At 40.1% G+C, this 18,077-nt stretch overlaps 1 protein-coding gene across 8 annotated transcripts in view; it reads left to right on the top strand.

Annotated features, from left to right (window-relative positions):
* Positions 1-18,077, top strand: part of IMMP1L (inner mitochondrial membrane peptidase subunit 1) — a 71,569-nt gene that overhangs the window by 462 nt on the left and 53,030 nt on the right. Inside the window, exons 1-4 of one of the 8 annotated variants that reach the window (XM_074955146.1) lie at positions 72-303; positions 11,047-11,205; positions 11,473-11,576; positions 11,716-11,749. The gene's annotated coding sequence lies outside the window, so the exon portion shown is untranslated. Of the gene's footprint in view, positions 1-71; positions 304-11,046; positions 11,206-11,472; positions 11,577-11,715; positions 11,750-18,077 lie in introns of those variants that run through there. The other 7 variants (XM_074955147.1, XM_074955140.1, XM_074955143.1 and 4 more) reach the window with 7 other exon arrangements.

Genomic DNA, 18,077 nt, shown 5'->3' on the forward strand with positions numbered 1-18,077 from the left:
TGTCTGCGTGAAACCACATTGACTTTAGAGATGGTCCGACCACGTGGTGCCAGTACAGGGTTGGTCCTAAGACTTCATTATGTGAAGGGCCAACAACGACTTGAAATTGAATACGTTAAAATTTGAAGTATTACAGGTGCTCTTAAGTTACCTGGCCAATCTCAGTGCTTTCACGGTTACAGAACGTTTTTCTCCTCTTGTTTCTCTAGAAAAACCCATAAACAAGAAACTACATGACAAGGTAGTAAATGCACAAAACAAAAGCTTGCTTTTAATAATATCAAATGTTATTTCTAACAGCAGGTAAGGAGATTTAATCAGAAGTGTGATGCTTAAGTGTGATGCTTACTGTCGTCTCCCTTCATTTCTGGTAAACATTTTGAGATTCTCTGATGAATCGTGCTATTTAAGATTCCCCTCTCTTGAAGTGACATCTAGGTTGGGGGACCCCCATACAAAACTCATGGCAAGATTAGGGCTAAAGTGAAAACTTCTTACTGTGAGAATTCTAGTTCCCATATTTCACTGGTTTTTACTGTATTTGAACCAGCTGCTAACAATACAGCATGTTTTTATTTTGAGTCTTTAAGTAGTGTATGTACTTTAGCCTGTGACCTGACTCTCAGTAATACAAATTCAAAAATGTGGAAAATCCATGAAATACCTGAGTTTTGTATCTCCTTGTGGCTTCTGCTATACACTTCAGAAATTAAAGATGTTCTAAATTTTACTGAGTGTATTTTATCTCGTGATTTCTGAAGGAAGCCTTGACATTGGACCAGTCTTAAAATCAAAATGCACCACAAAGGAGAGCCGGGGCTAGTATTTGTGTGTCCACATTTTTCCCATGTGTAGTTGTCACATGCACATTGAATCACCAAGATGATTTTATAAACAAGATAATTTAATAGAGATTTATTGTTTAAAAAAGCCCTAATGATGTTTAAGCTAATTTAATGATTTTGGGCAGGTTCTCACTCTTGGTTTTTTCACACTTGGGGTTGGAAATACTGCTTTTTGCTTATGAATTTCTTTTAAAACAATATTGGCATTACAAATAAATTACAACACAATTACAAAAAGTTTTGATACTCCAGAATTTTAAAAGGAACAAATTTTGTCCCTCTTGTCAAGTCTAAGCACACGAAGCTGGGTTTCTAGCATCCTAAAATCCCACTCAGCAAAATCACACTGGTTCTGCTGCCATCAGAGCCATCTGCATCTAAGGCTTCCTTCCTCTGCACCTGTTGGGAAGAAGGGGCAGTGCCAGCATTTGCACTAAGCCAGTATTGCCAAATCACTTGGCTTTATCATGATCCTCAGTGTGTGTTTGGTGGTTGTGGTAGGGCTCACTTACCCTCAGAAAACCCGCCCTGCATCAGTTGGGACGTTACCACTATCTTTAGCCCCAGCACTTCCTGGTGGCTACCTGTCTCTGCTCCAGGGTATCAAACAAATCCAGACACAAGTTCAAATGGAACTCTGCTTCTACTGCTGCCACCATCTCTATTGTCTCTATGTAACCTAACCCTCAGCCAGAGAGGGCCCTGGCTCCTTCACTCTACCTATTATGGCTTAGCTCCACCCCCTCTGGCTAAGAGTCAATTAGCTACTCACCTCACCAGGTGCAAAGCATGACCAATTAGGTGCATTCACTAGCTCAGCAGGTGATAGGGATTAAGCCCCTTCAATGATGATTTTTAAATTTCTGATTTTTGCCTTCAGTCTTGTGAAATTTAGCCTTCAACCAAAATAGTCACCATGTTGCTTTAACTTTTGTAAATGAAAAGCGTGACTGCCCCCAGCAAAAATGGATGTTATCTCTCATTGGGTATTTCTACATTCAGAGCCGGCACTAGGCATTAGCAGACTAAGCAGTTTCTTAAGGCCCCAAGCAGCTCCAGGGGGCCCACTATTCGCTTTTGTTATGTGTGGCGGGCCCCCAAAATATTCCTGCTTAGGGCCCCGCAGTGGGCTAGCACTGCCTCTGTTTGCACTGGAGCTGGAAGGTGTAATTTCCAGCTCGAGTAGACAAAGCTGTGCTAGCTCTGATGAAGCTAATATGCTAAAAATAGCAGTGTAGCCACAGCACCGCAAGTCACGGGATAGGCTAGCTGCCCTCAGTGTGATCCGTCTGACAAACATAAGATATGTTCTTAGGGGGCTAGCCCCTCCTGCTACTCATACCGCTGCAGCTACACTTCTGTTTTTAGTATGGTGCCTTGCTTAAAATTAGTGCATTTATGTTTACTCAAACTAGAAGTTATACCTCTAGCTCCAGCATAATCTTGCACATTGTTTTAATGGGGCTGAAGCTAGGCTACCCTTGGGGAAGTCAGTTCCCTTTGGTCACCATGTGATGGGAAAATGTGCAGGTAATAGAAGTTGGACGTTGGGCAGCAGGAGTGAGAGGGAATGTTTTAGGGAACTGGGTAGGGGTCAGAGGAATGTTGGAGAAGCAGAAAGCAGATTGAGAGGTGGTTCAGGGGAATCTGGCCTGGCAGAAAAAAATGGAATGCGCAGAAGTTTGTCAGGAAAAAGAGAAGGAACTATGACAGTCAAGTGAATGTAGACTAGGATAAGTGACTGGGAGAGCATGCAAAGAGAGGGAATGCAGCAGCTCTCTTTTCTGTATAGTTGGGGAGGGTGAGAGAGAAGAATAGGAGGACTGCTCATTGTATCCCGAGGACAGGAGAGGATGAGTTCCCTGTGATCAGTGAACAAGGAGGCTGCACTTTTGTGTGTGTATTTAAGTCTGAATGTTGACTCTGAGATAATTACACACAAGTTGGGGTTTGGTAGCTTTCCCCTAAAGGTGGTTTAAAAAAAAAATCAAAAGGCAGGCCATAAACAATGTGACTTTTATTTAAAACATATTTACCTAGCAAGTCTCGTGAGGTTTTTTTGGTGGGGGTTGGGGAGACTTGTGATTTGTGAATGTCTGGGATTGGCAAACCTGCCGAACAGAATAAATGCAGAGACTGATTCATACCCTGTTCTCAATTTTACAATTCCATTAATTTCAGTGGAGTCACTGATGTAAAACTGGTGCAAAAGAATGGAGAATGAGGCTCAGTCTTAAAATTTCAAATATGCTTAGATTTTTAAAACATAATATTTGAAATCAGTGCCTCCTTCACTTTCCTTCCAAATTATATTCCACATATTTAAATATTTGTAATACCAGTTCTTGTAGGAGCTATGTAGGATCTTCAAGTTGTGACTTATAATCTGTTAATAATTTGGGATCTTAACCATTTAAAAATAGTTGCTTTGTAGTTCACCTTTAAATCAAAGGGAATATCTTATCAAGAGATTGCTACTTCTCAAAGAGAGCAGAAATCAGACTAAGTCCAAATAACCATACTCCTCATCCTAAGGTAACCATACTCTCCAGTTGTTAACAATACCCAACATTTCACTGCTTGGCTTTAAGTAAAAGTCATTATATTACTTTCAGATGGTATGATTCATGAGGAAAAAATACAAGGGAAATAGCAAAACCAATGAGAATGTTACAGGACAGTGTATATTTTAAAAACATTGTCTCCTCTAGCACTAAGAAAGTACTACTGCTTTTCTTTTCTTATTGATAATTCTGTTTTTTTTCACGTTGCTGGCCCTATTCACTCTGCTTTCCAGAGATGACAAGTTAAAACTAGAGACTAGACAATGATTTGGAACTCTTTAAATTTTGGAGCCTTTTGGGGTTGTGGGCCCTTTCCTGAAATGTGCAGAGTACCTCACATGAAATACTAAGCTCTCTCAACATCCACTGAAGTCATTCAGAATGAGGGTTCTCAGCACTTTGCTTTGTTGGGCTCTGTGTGCTTTGGCCTTACTGATGTCAACATGCCACATACTATCACACTTGGTGGTGTGATGATGAGAGAGCAAAATGGTAGTGATGACCTTTTTTTGGGTATGTCTACATTGGCAGAGTTACATTGCTGGCAGTTACAGCGCCACTCAGAGAGCGCTGAAGGGAAACTGACCACAATGGAACACCACTTTTGGGTTCAGGAAACAAGCACTGAGTGGTGTGATCACATCGTCATGCACATCTGCAATGACGAGCAGTTGCTGCAGAACTTTCGGCTGAGGAAAGCCACATTCATGGGACTGTGTGATGAGCTCTCTCCAGCCCTGCGGCACAAGGACATGAGAATGAGAGCAGCGCTGTTGTTGGAGAAGCGTGTGGCAGCAGCCTATTCCAGACTGCAACCAATCGGTTGCTAACCAGTTCAGAGTGGGAAAGTTGACCGTTGGACTCGTGTTGACAGAAGTGTGCAGGGCCATTAATTGCATCCTGCTCTGAAAGACCATGACTCTGGGCAATGTGCATGACACTGTGGATGGCTTTGCACAAATGGGCTTCCCTATCTGCGGAGAGGCGATAGATGGCACACATATTCCAATTCTGGCACCAGACCACCTAGCCATGAGTATATTAATCGGAAAGGGTATTTCTCTATGGTTTTCCAGGCGCTTGTGGATCACCATGGGCATTTCACGGACATTAATGCAGGCTGCTCCGATGCACGCATCTTTTAGAACACTGGCCTGTTCAGGAAGCTGCAAGCAGGGACTTTCTTCCCAAACCAGAAGATCACCATAGGGGAAGTCAAAATGCCCACTGTGATCCTGGGAGACCCTGCCTACCCCTTAATGCTGTGGCTTATGAAGCCATACACGGAGCACCTTGCCAGCAGCAAGGAGCGGTTCAACAACAGGCTGAGTAAGTGCAGAATGACTGTTGAGTGTGCTTTTGGCCGTTTAAAGGCCCGCTGGCACTGCCTATTTGGGAGGCTGGACCTGGCTGATGACAATAGTCCTATGCTTATAGCCGCGTGCTGTATGCTCCATAATATTTGTTATGGGAAAGGTGAAAGCTTCACTCAGGGCTGGACTGCTGAGGCTTAGTGCCTGGAGGCTGAATTTGAACAGCCAGAGCTATTAGAGGGGTGCAGTGCAGGGCCTTAAGGATCAGGGATGCCTTGAGGCAGCAATTTGAAGCCGAAATCCACTAATATTTGTTTCTATGCTTGGGAGTCCAGTGCTTGTAATGCTAGGAAGTAACTGTGATTGGTGCAGACGATGCACTGTGAAGGTTTAAGAAAATTGCATGTTGCTTTGCAGGGCTCTGTTTGCTTTCAATTAATGAAATAAAGATTGCTTTCAAACCAAAACAATTATTTTATTAAAAAACAACCACCGAAGGAGAGAGACAAACAAAAAAACACATCAGCACTGTGGGGGATAGGAAGGGAGGGTCCCAAATGGAGGTGGGGTCCCAGGACAGTTAAAGATTTGTGTATGTCCAGTATCATATGCAGCCGTGTCCTTTGAAGTACAGTGCAGCGGGTACTGAACTTCAGCAGGGCTAAACTGCAGAGGGATGGGTGTTGAGTGCCGTGGCTACTAGGAGTCCGCAGGGCTGGACTGCAATGGGGCAGAAGCGGTATGCAGCAGGTACAGACTGGAGCCAGGAGGTTGATAAGCGTGGTGGTGTCTGGGGGGCGCATGAGAAAGAGTTTTGTGACAGCGGCTGCAGGAGAGGGCAAGCACGGAGCTGCTCGGTTTGTAGTGTTAGTAGCGCCCGGAGCGTGTCCGGTTGGCGCTCCGTAACTTTTAAGAGCTGCTCCGTGGCTTCGTTCTGGTGTGCCGCGTTCTCCTTTCAGTCCCTTTCCTGGCTGTCCCACCACTCCTTCAATTCTTGTTTTTTGGCTGCGGAGTGCATCATGACATCATGCAGAAAGTCCTCTTTAGTTCTTCGTGGCCGCTTTCTAATTCTGTGCAGCCATTCAGCCGGCGATGACAAAGAGGGAGACTGGGCTCCCAAGATCACATCTGTGAAGCCAAAATACAACATTTACAGAAGCAGTATTGTTTGCAACACACTGACCACTGATTCAGTGATTTAAAACACAGCCAGTATTCACATACCTGTCACTAACTGTCTGACCCCAGGCACGCACCCATGAGCCACAAGACCCCCAAAATGGTGAGTAACTGCAGGGGCAGGGGAAATCAGTGTTCCAGGACCGTACTGTACACTGGGCACATGGCTCTTGGGGAGAGCCAGCAGTGTAGCTGGGGGCCTTATAACCATTACTGTCTCCACATTTTCCACAGGCTGTGTTCATTATGGAAGATATATAGGGTGCTGAGTGTGAGCAGGGAATCAAGGGAGGGTCTTCTCCAAGACTGTGGCTTCCTCCTTGGCCCTCATGCGGCTGCTTGTGTGCAGCTATGGTCTCTCCCGCTGCCCCCCTCTCCCCCCCCCCCGTGACAGCAGAATGTCATGGGAAAGTTACCCTTAATGGGCCAAGAAATAAAGTAGCTCTGACAACCTGCAGCAGCGGATTGCCCAGTATCTCCATGACAGTTTCCTGGAAATCTCGGAGGCAGATTCCCATGAAGTGAGGGAGTCGATCAACACCCTGTTCGGCTGCTCAGAGTAGGCATGTGGTGGTACACGCATCATACAGAAACAAGCCTGCTTTCTGCCACCTTCCTGCCCCCCAACAACTTGCTTCAGTGATTCCCAAAATCAAAACCACTTACCAGGGGCCTCCTCTCCTGTTTGCACTTCACCAAGATCCGACAGCTGTGACTGGCTAGCCTCCTCCAGGGTAGAGAAGAGCTCCAGGCTGCATTCATCTCTGACCTCCGAGTCGTCCTCTGCCTCTGGGTCCCTCTCCCCCTGCACATCCTCGATTTCCTCTTCCTGGCTTGGTCCACTCTCGACTGGCATGCGAACCACCGAAGTATCCACCAGGGCCTTCGCAGTGAAGGTGAGGTCGCCACCGAGTATCACGTCCAGCTCTTTGTAGAATCAGCGGCTTGTGGGCACAGCACTGGAGTGGCGGTTTGCCTCCCATGCCTTGTGGTAGGCATTCCGTAGCTCCTTCACTTTGACCCTGCACTGCAGTGTGTCCCAGTCATGGCCCCTTTCTGTCATGCATCGTGAAATCTGTCCATAGGCATCATAATTCCTATGGCTGGAGCGCAGCTGGGACTGGACAGCTTCCTCTCCTCAAATGCTGATGAGGATCAGCAGCTCAGCATTGCTCCAAGTGCGGGATCGCTTGATGCGTGGAGCAGGCATGGCCACCTGGAAAGATGCGCTTAGACCACTGCATGTGTCACCGAGCAAACAGGAAGGGGACTTTAAAAATTCCCAAGGAATTTAAGGGGCTCACGGTTGGTCACCTGAGGGAGGGCAGTAGTGTTCAAACCAATGACCAGAGAGGCAAGAACAGGCATTGTGGGATACCTCCTGGAGGCCAATCGCAGCGCTGTAATCGACCAGGGTGTCTACACTGGCACCGCAGCGCTGTACCCCCGGCGCAGAAAGCTCTATGCCTCTTGTCGGGGTGTTTTTTTTTTTACAGTGCTGCAGCTGCGCAGTTTCTGCGCACTAAGTGCCTTGGCAGTGTGTACACCTCAGGAGTTACACCGCAGAAAGCTGCTTTACTTCGCAGAAACTTGTCAGTGTAGACAAGGCCTTTGTTTGGAACAGAGTCATATGAAGGTGAATGAGCAATTGTTTTTGAGCAGACACATTCAGGTTGTTTTGATTCTAGACACATCCAAGTATCCAACTATATTTCTTAAAAAGATGACTTAAAAGAGAAAGATGAGGAGGAAATGAGTAATAAATAGAGAATGGTAGTTAGTCATATTCATCAGAAGTCCAAGTGCAGGTCTTTGGGATAAATAACCACAAACACATTTACAATGCTTGTGGTGTCATTTGAAACTAGGGATAAATATAATTTTACTTGATATAGCACTTTTAAATCAATTTCTTTTCTCTGCTGATTTGTAAACCCTTGCTTGGAATGAATAATGTATTACATTTTATGTTACAATTGAGGGCAAGAAAATTGTGAGTAGTGGACTATCCCATTCCCCTTCCTAGGCGTGCTATGGAGTAGACAGATACAGAGCACAATAAAGGGGTAGTTGCTTGAGAATCAAGCAGGTATTTCACAATGCTTCATTTTACTTTTAAGTAAATGTTTTGGTTTAGTTTGACTTGTTGTCCATTGAAGAGAAAGGGCAATAATTCATATTGTAAATCTCAGCAAGAGATGCTGCTGTGTTTAATTACACTAGTTATCAAAATTATAAACAGCATAAACTACTACTTCAGCATAAGAACTGGATTTTTAACATTAATACGATATCCCAGCATGTTCTTAAAATGTTACATTTTCAAGAACTATTCTTAAGGCAATAGAGGTAGCTAAAATTTGAAAAACATACCCAATTTTTTAGAAGAATTTATTTTCAAGTAGCCGTAACTGAAAATATTGACCACACAAAATGACCTTATGAAAACAAATTGTTTTCTAACTGAAAATAACCTTGTTTGAAAGAAACAAAAGCAGTATAATTCACAGTTTCATCCAGTGGTTTTCAACCTGGGGTCTGCTGACTATGTCTAAGATTTCCAAAGTGGTCCCACACCTCCATTTGAAATTTTTTAGGGCCGCAAATGAAAAATGGTTGAAAAACACTGATCTAGACACAAGAGGTCAACACTAAGGCCCCTTTTGTAGTGGTCATGGAAACCATGTTGCTCTGTCTAACGAGCCATATTTAAACATGGTTCCTGAGAAATGTGCTAACATGTTTTTCTTGGCCAATGTAGATAGGACCTATGTAAGAAAAATATTGTTTATAAAGACACAATGACTGTCTTCTGAACTACTGTAGCAGGAGCTTGTGTGTACTCATGAGTCTTCTATTCATTTTCAATGTAGACTGATAAGACCAACTAAATCAAGGCAGATTTTTCTAAGAGACTATTGGGACTATTTACATGTTTACATTGGGACTATTTACATGTTTAAAGTGAAGCATGTCCCTAAGTGTATTGTTCCTAAATGGGGGCCTCAGTGCCTTTGTGAGGAGGCTTTTGGGCCATGTTGTTCTGACAAAGTTTTCTGTGGGGTGATTTGCTTTTATTGTATCTCATGGAGTCTCTCCTAATTCTGGTGTGTCTGTGCTTGTGAAGGCTTTTAATGTTGCCTATATCACTGATAACTAAGCCTATGATCCCATTAACACTTTCATACAGGCTTAACTTTAAGCATGTGAGTGGGCCCATTGACTTTATTAAAGTCAGTAAGATCACTCATTTGCTTAAAATTAGGCATATGCTTAAGTGCTTTGCTGGATCAAGGTTGGAGTGCTGAGCACTTTGCAAGATCAAATTGGTATAGCAAAGTAAGTGGAAAGGAGCAAAAATGGTATTTATGTTTTAAGTATGTAATGTGATGCAAGTCCATTTATAGTGTGCTTGTCATCACAGAGCACTGTAACAAGTGAGTATCTGATTATAAAATTCTGTTTACAACATCTGCTATAAACTTGTTGTTTTGTATGGGAAGATTCAGCTCAAATTATTAAAGGAATAATTGGCTAAACAGTCATGGATTATGGTCGTTATTTTTCCTGATATTTAGGCCAATGATGATTTATTTTTCAAGAGTAATAATCAATTTTTCAGTCTTCCATTAATTACACCAAAAAAATTGTACATCTTCATAGCTCAACATTCTAAAAGATAAATTCCCAGCAAGTGTGAGAGGTCATTAAGGCTTGTTAAACCTATCTTCAAACAAGACTCACCAAAATCATAATTTTAGCTGTTTTTGGCCTGTATATCCCAAATATTTTTCTGGCCCTTGCTACTGCAGTATCTGAGAACTTTTAACATCTTTATCCTCATGACATTTTTGTGAGGTAGGGAAGTACTATTATCCCTATTTACAGAAGGTGAACTGAGGCACAGGGAGACTGAACAACTTGCCTAAGATCACACAGGACGTCTGTGGCACAGCAGGGAACTGATCCTGGGTGTCCCAGGTTGTAGGCTAACACTCTAACCACTGGGCCATCCTTCCTTATGTATATATAAATACTTTACTTTGGTGGGGTTATAACAATTTTAACTAAAGAACAGATATATAAAATATATTGTAATTTTATAGAAGTAACAGAACAGTTTCCATTGTCTCCAGAGTACTCTAGACTGACCAGATTAATAGCATGGGACATGTATTAAAAATAAATGTATTTTGACACTGACTTCTTCTGAGGGAACTCCTTTGAGCCTGAATAAGGACTGCAGGGATGGGCCTATGCTCAGGAGTATGCTGCTAAAATTAAAATGTAGCCAGACATTTTATTTTAAGAAATTGCATTTAAAAGATGGAAGAGTTTCTATTAAAGGCTTTGTGTATAAGTGATACTTACAACATTTTGAAAGTATTTTTTTAAATAACAAGACATATAACTAATGTGATACTAAGAAACCTGTGGCGTAACAATTATAAAACCTATGGTATTTCTCTGTAATTGGAAGAACATTTGTGTTTATAGTACAGAAGTAATGTCTCATTTGTTGAAAAAGTGACTGTGCATTTGGGCCCTATATTCTCCTACCCAAGGATTAGTAGATTTCTTGTTGCACTTAAACTACATTCTATCTATGCTTGCTCTTTTTGTATTAAAGTTTCATCCACATTACAAGTTTAATCATGTGTTAGCACATTGTTTGCCATGGTTACATACATATGTATTCCGACACTGATTTTTGAGAACATAGCAATTGCCATATTGAATCAGATCAGTCGTCCATCAAGTCTAATATCCTGTCTTTGACAATTTCTAGCACTGGATATTTCAGAACAAGAGTAAGAAGTCCACAGCAGGGAGTTATGGGATAAAATACCTCCTAAAAGTTTCCTTCTGCTCCCCAATAGTTAGAGGTTGGTTTAAGCCCTGCTATATGAGGCTTTATATCCCTCCTGAAATTAATGATTTTTTTTTTAATATTTACTGTGGAGGTTCTTGTTAGTCATATATATGTCTAAACCCTTTTACCTCCTCAGATCTTGGACCCAAAGATACACTGTGACAATGAGTTCCACAGGCTGATTGTGCATTGTGTAAAAAAGTGTTTCCTTTTATCCGTTTTGACTTTGAAACTTTTCATTGAATTTGCCTTTGTTCTTGTGTTATTAATAGATTCCAGGCCAGAAGGAACTATTGTGATCATCTAATCTGACTTCCTGTATAAAACATGCCATAGAACTTCCCTGAAAAAATTCCTAGAGTGTATCTTTTAGGAAAAATCAAGTCTTGATTTAAAAACTGCACACGATGAAGAATCCACCTCGACCTTTGGTAAATTGTTCCAATGGCTAATTACCCTCACTGCTAAAAATTTACGCCTTATTTCTGGTCTCAATTTGTCTAACTTCAACTTCCAGCCATTGGACTGTGTTACACCTTTCTCTGCTAGATTGAAGAGTTCATTATCAAATATTTGTGTCTCATGTAGGTACGCATAGACTGTAATAAAATCACTCCTTAACCTTCTCTTTGTGACGCTAAGCTCCTTAAGTATACTAGTATAAAGCATGTTTTCTAATCCTTTAATCATTCTTATAGCTCTTCTTTGAACCCTCTCCAGTTTATCAATAACGTCTTGAATTGTGGATGACAGATCTGGACACAGTATTCCAGCAGCACTCACACAAGTGCCAACTACAGAGGTAAAATAACCCCTCTACTCCTACTCTAGTTTCCCTTGCTTATGCATGAAAGGACTGCATTAGCCCTTTTGGCCACAGCATTGCCCTAGGAGCTCATGTTCACCTGGTTATTGACCATGACGCCCAAATCTTTTTTCAGAGTCACTGCTTCCCAGGATAGAGTCCCCCACTGTGTAAGTATGGCCTACATTCTTTGTTCCTAGATGTTTACATTTACATTTAGTCAGATTAAAATGCATATTGTTTTCTTGTGCTCAGTTTGTTAAGAGATCCAGATCACTCTGAATCAATGACTGGTCCTCTTCCTTATTTACTATTCCCCCAATTTTTGTGTCAAAGTTTGCAGATGATTTTATGTTTTCTTCCAGGTTCTTGACAAAAATGTAAAATAGTGTTGGGCTAAGAACAAATCCTTGCGGGAACCCCATTAGAAAAATACCCATCTGATGATGATTCCTCATTTAGAATTACGTTTTGAGACCTATCGGTTAGCCAGCTTTTAATCCATTTAATGTGTGCCATATTAATTATATATTGTTCTAGTTTTTTTAATCAAAATGTCGTGTGGTGCCAACTCAAATGCCTTACAGAAGTCAAAGTATATTACATCAACACTATTACCTTTATCAACCAAACATGTAATCTCATTAAAAAAGACATCAAGTTAGTTTGACAGGATTTATTTTCCATAAATCCATATATACTATATTACTCTCCTTTAATTCTTTATTAATTGAGTTCTATATTTGTTGCTCCATTATCTTGGAGATAATGAATCGATGGCAGACTGACAGGACTATAATTCCCCAGGTTATCCTGTTTTCCCTCTTTAAATATTGGCCCAACATTAGCTTTCTTCCAGTCTTCTGGAACTTCCCAAGTGTTCCAAGACTTAATTAAAGTCTACATTAATGGTCCAGTAAGCTCTTCAGCTGGCTCATTTAAAACTCTTGGATACAAGTTGTAAGGATTTGCTGATTTTAAAATATCTAACTTTATTAGCTGCTGTTTAACATCCTCCCGAGATACCAGTAGAAAGGAAAGACTGTTATCATATGACATGACTAGATCATCTGTTTTTTCCCAAATACAGAATAGAAATATTTATTGAATCCTTCTGCCTCTTTACTGATAATTTTACCATTTCCATCTACTAATGGACCAATACCATTGTCAGGATTCTTTTTGTTCCTAATATACTTTTAAAAACTCCTTTATGTTCTTAACTCTGTTGGTCATAGATTTCTCATTGTGTCCTTAGCTTCCCTTACCAATTTTCTATATTTCCTAACTTCTGATTTATGTTCATTAATATCAGCTTCCCTTTTCTTATAGCTCCCTTCACTTCCCCTCTAAACCAGGTTGATTTTTTAACCAACGTGGCCTTCTTCCTCGATTTCGTGATTGTGGCTTTTTGGGCTTCTAATAAAGTGTTCTTAAACAATTCACAATTATCAGTCACATTTTTCTGATTAAATTTTCCTTTCAGCTGATTTGGCTCATAATTGTTTTCAGCTTTTGAAATTTTCCCTTTTAAAGTACCAAGTATATCTATTTCTGGTATGGACTTTATTCTGTTGGCACATTATAAATGTGATTAAGTCACGATCACTTGTACCTAAACTAAATTAATTTTTAGTTCTGTGATCAGTTCCTCTTTATCTGTCAAGACAAGGTCTAATATAGAATTCTCCCATGTTGGATGCAGCATTTTTTGATTTAGTCATCTATTATCTATAATATTTAGAGGTTCCAAGGATACTTTATTACTAGCACCATGAGGCCTTATGCCACTCAAATACAAGTCCCCCATAATCACACAGGTTTTTTTCTGCTTCACATTAGAGGTAGATGCATAAGGAGCAAGGCATTCTGTTCCCTAGTGTGATTTGGTGGTTTGTAGACATAAACTAGTGTGCCATTTTGTGCTTTCTTTGTTAGGACATTGATCCATAGGCATTCAGATCATTTCCTTCTTCATTACCAGTAACTTGGAAACATGCAATGCCATTTTTGACATAATACCACTCCTCCTCCCCTTTTGCCTACTCAGTCCTTCCTGTATAGGGTATAACCATTGATTTTTAACATTCCAGTCATGCAGATCATCCCACTGTATTTCAGTTATAGATCGAATTTATGCTAATAAATGAGCAGTACCCATTCCTCTTGTTTGTTATCTGGGCTCCTAGCATTGGTGTATAGCCAATTAAAGAATTTCTTCTCTTCCTGTCCTTTTGTTCCTTCATTAATTTTGTTCTCAACATCTTTATTTTTGTGCTACATGAGTTTTCAGTCTTCCCTCTTTTTACCCTCCCCTTTTATTATGAGATTGAGTGAACAGAAGCTCCTGATCTACGTTTTCAATGCCATTAATATTTTGTATACATATAAGGTGAATTGAGTTAAATCAAAACAATTTAAATCACTAATAATCATGATTTAAGTCGGCAAGCAAACCTTGATTTAAATAATCAATTTTAATTTTGTTTTGTATTTGTAATTTTTTAGTTGTTTTCCTAAAGAAAGGATGATTTTTGTTGGTTGTTAACCATTAACATATTGATTTGCAACTAAATATAGACTTCATATTAAATTTGGTGGTGGAATTTTTGTTTGTTTTGTTTTTTGCTAAACAGGAAAATACACTAATATACACGCATTTATTTAGGTAATTATATAGCTTAACTCACATTCAGTGTCTTAATTTTTACATTTTTTACCATGTTAGAAAATGGTGAATGGATGTAATTCTTATTTACTAGAGGATTAATTTTTTACTTGTGATTTGTGACAAGCTGTATTTGGATGGAAAACCAGCAATTTAATTGTTTAATTTAAATGTTATGGATACACAAGAAAAAAGTTTTTCAAAACATGAACTGATTGTCTCTGGTCACTATATCCTTCAAGATTTTAGAACTAGTAGATCTCATCCACTCTCCCCTATTTTTTTTCATAGATTGGAAGAAGAAATCAAGCTTTCTTGGTTTTTCAGCTCCCAATTGGTTTCTTAGTGTTGAATAAACTAAAATGAAGAAAATATTCTCTAACTGCAGAAGAGGTTACTTCTGTCAAAAGATGGTCTAGCACTTCAACAGACTCTGGTTTCAGGTGCTTAGCCAGTGACCGCCACCAGTTCAGTAGTCTGAATTTTTTTAAAACTTGTCAGCAAACATGTACTGTTTAATGTTTTGTATTTAATTTCTATTATTTTAATAGATTATAAGAAGTTTAGGCCTTAGCATATGTTGTCATAATTTCAAATTGAATTTTAAATAGGCATTTAAAAAAAAACCCAGTATTTACATTTTTTTAAAAAAATTTCAATTGTTATTTATCTACCCTATATACTTGTATCATCATTATTTAGCTTCTCCTTAAGGTAAATAATACCAGTCATTTCAACCACTCCATATGACAGTTATTCTATGCCCCTAATAGTTTACTGAACCCCATCTATTTCTCTTATATTCTTTTTGTGATGAGGTGAGCAGAACTGAACACAGAATTCCAGGTGAGGATCTGCCAGTGATTTATATATTTTCATTATATTTTCTGTATTATTTTCCATCCCACTTTATACATCCTAGTAATTTGTTTTACTTCTTGACTAGTGCTACATACTAAGTCCTAATCTTTTTCTTGAGCTGATATAGTTAATAGAACTCAACTTTAATAGCTCAATTATTACATTTTGAGTTAGTTTGCATTTGTCACTAGTGAATTCATCTGCTATCACATTGCCTATTTGCCTAGTTTGGGAAGGTCATCCTGAAATTCTCACTCTTCTCTGATCTTGATTAACCTCAGTAACTGTGTCTTCTGAAAATGCTGCCACCTCTCTACTCCATCCTCTTTCCAGGTGATTAATAAAGACATATTGCTAGTGTGTATAAGACAGTTGAAGGGAGCAGAGTTAGACTAATTATAACACTATTTTACGTACAAATATAGCTGAGTTGGGGAGGACCCAGTAACAACACTATTCCCCCCCACCCCGACCAATTAAAAAGTCATTTACACTTTTAATGTGGATGGGACTTAATCATGTTCTTGCAACTACAAATTTTAACAAGATAACCCGTTCACTGGCAGTTACATTTATAATGTACAAAGGTCTTAACACAGTAATAGAACTTCATATGAAAAAGAGTTCAAATATAGATGCCGCTAGGCATGACAGACAACTTATGCTGGCATGCAGTTATACTTTTTAATATGGACTGGTTATGCTTTTAATATGAGCTGTAGCCTCAATTATCTTCAGTTAAATTTTCTTTTAAACACACAAGGTCATGTGACCTCAGCCAACAGGAGAACTCCAGCAGCCAACTTGGATACATACATTGAGCACTTTCTTCAATTTTTAGTTTAAAAATTGTTTAAAAGACTTTTCTAATTTTTTAAATTTTGTGCTCACTCCCCCTCCCCGCACCAGATCTGTGTCCTGCACTGGGTTAGTTAACAGCAGAAGAGCAGAGAAATGTACCTTAAATGCTTTACTAAGTATGGAAAATACTTAAATGTTTCAGATATAGGCCTCTCTGTCTTCAGTGTGGTACATGATCAAAGTCATCTTGCAGATCTGCACTAAGACATATTTTGTTTGGATTACATGTCGTACGCAATAGCTAGCTGGTCAACAACTTCTCATCCACAATTGTTATGAATACTGAGCACTCTCCCAACTTCCCGAGCGGGCTAACGCTGTGCCTTAGGAAGATTGCCACTTACTGACCATCTTCTCTGTCTCTTCTCTCTATTTTATTCCGTTATTGTCCTTTTTTTGTTTTCTTTTTTTTTTACTTTTATTCAGTTTTGTTCTCCTCTTGTATGCTGATGGCTTCCACTCCTCTTATGCTCACTGATAGCTTCTTTTCTGCAAACTCTAGACCCTTTCACTCATGTTGTATTCTCCTTGTCCTTCGTGTCTTTCCATGTTAACTGCTCTTCACTGATCGTTAAAAGGCTTATTTGTGTTTCACTTATTAGTAGGATCAGAACAGTAGGAGGTAGGACAGATAGAGGTATGTCCCCCAGTCTCCAAAAAGAGTAGACATCTGCCCTCTACTTGGACCTTTTCTTCATTAAAAGTGATTTTATTTGAGCCAAATTCATCCCTGATGTAAGCCTATTGAAGTCAATGGGTTTACACCCAGGGATGAACTTGGCTCTTTTACAGTAGCTTTTACATGCATTGAGTCATCTCATTATATGATACGTTTCTTGGAAAAAATGAGTTTGATAAACAGATAATTGATTAAATTATCCAGTAGTGGCTCTTTGAACAAAGTTGTTTATTCCTTTTAGGTTTTATAGGTGCATATTAATTTTTGACAAAAGGATAGTTGGCAAAAATTAAACAAAAAGTAAGCAAGATTTGATACTCATAGTGAGGCCTCCTGGTTAGAGTTGAACATTAGCAAACATATTCAGGGTTATCCAGCACATATTACAGTTTTTTGCTCAGTAAATATCTGGCAATTTACAGTACAGTAACTCCTCGCTTAACATTGTAGTTATGTTCCTGAAAAATGCGACTTTAAGCGAAATGATGTTAAGCGAATCCAATTTCCCCTTAAGAATTAATGTAAACAGGGGGGGTTAGGTGCCAGGGAAATTTTTTTCACCAGACAAAAAATCTGTACATACACACACACACAATATATAAGTTTTAAACAATTTAATACTGTACACAGCAATGATGATGGTGAAGCTTGGTTGAGGTGGTGAAGTTAGAGGGTGGAAGAGGGTGGGATATTTCCCTTCCTGCTAAATGATGAATTAGCATTCGGCTGAGCCCTCAAGGGTTAACACATTGTTTGTTAACACTCTACAAGGCAGCACGAATAGAGGGAGGTGAGACACCATGGCAGACAGAGACACACGCCCTGTGTGTGTTTGTGAGAGAGAGAGATGTGCATTGCCACTTTAAGTATGCTGACCCCATTCTAAGTACATTGCCTTTAAAAAAAATCAGGAAGTTGAAACATCAGCTGCATCCAGCAAGCGCTCTCTGTCCTGAGCCCTGTCCTGTCCCCACCCTGCTTTATATGGAAAAGGGATAAGGGGGGGTGGCAGGAGTAGGGGGACACCCTGACATTATGCTCCCTTTTTCCCCTCTCCCCTGCACAGGAAGCAGGAGGCTCCCAGGAGCAGCTCCAAGGCAGAGGGCAGGAACAACACCTGGCAGTGGGGGGAGGGACAGCTGAACAGTGGGGCAATTGGTAGCCTGCTGGGCAGCTGCTGCACAGGGAACTTAGGGGAACAGGGAGCTGATAGGGGGGCTGCTGGTCCACCCTGGTTCCAAGGCCCCACCAGCTAGCTGCAACAGGCTGCTCTTGCAAGCAGTGGACAAAGCAGGTGGCTGCCAAACAACATTATAAGGGAGCATTGCACAACTTTAAACGAGCATGTTTCCTAATTGATCAGCAATGTAACAACAAAACAATGTTAACCCGGGATAACTTTAAGTGAGGAGTTACTTGTATTTGTTTT

The sequence above is a fragment of the Natator depressus genome, chromosome 6 (genome assembly GCF_965152275.1).
Source record: "Natator depressus isolate rNatDep1 chromosome 6, rNatDep2.hap1, whole genome shotgun sequence".
NCBI classification, from domain to species: domain Eukaryota; kingdom Metazoa; phylum Chordata; order Testudines; family Cheloniidae; genus Natator; species Natator depressus.